The sequence below is a fragment of the Lupinus angustifolius genome, chromosome LG18, assembly GCF_001865875.1.
Source record: "Lupinus angustifolius cultivar Tanjil chromosome LG18, LupAngTanjil_v1.0, whole genome shotgun sequence".
Classification (NCBI taxonomy): domain Eukaryota; kingdom Viridiplantae; phylum Streptophyta; class Magnoliopsida; order Fabales; family Fabaceae; genus Lupinus; species Lupinus angustifolius.
Genome location: NC_032026.1, coordinates 3,142,833 through 3,143,164, shown reverse-complemented (window position 1 = coordinate 3,143,164; position 332 = coordinate 3,142,833).

The following is a 332-nucleotide window of genomic DNA, read 5'->3' as shown; positions in this document are numbered from 1 at the left end:
AAGAGGTTATGTTCTAATCCTTCAACATAAAGAACATTTTCAATAAGAGTCTGAGATGAGTTACCAACTGTTCCGGTGCCAAGGATCTTTCCCTTGTTGTTGTCTCCGTACGTGACGTATCCTTTACCTTTAAGTGAAAGATCCAGGAATTTTAATTTGTCACCTGTCATATGTCTCGAACACCCACTGTCTAGGTACCATCTCTACCCTTGTGTTCGAAGACATACCTGCAAAAAGATCACTTGCTTTTCTCAGGTACCCAATTGATATTGGGTCCTTTTATGTTAGCAATTGGGGAGTCATCTCCCTTCTTTATCCACATATAAACGCCG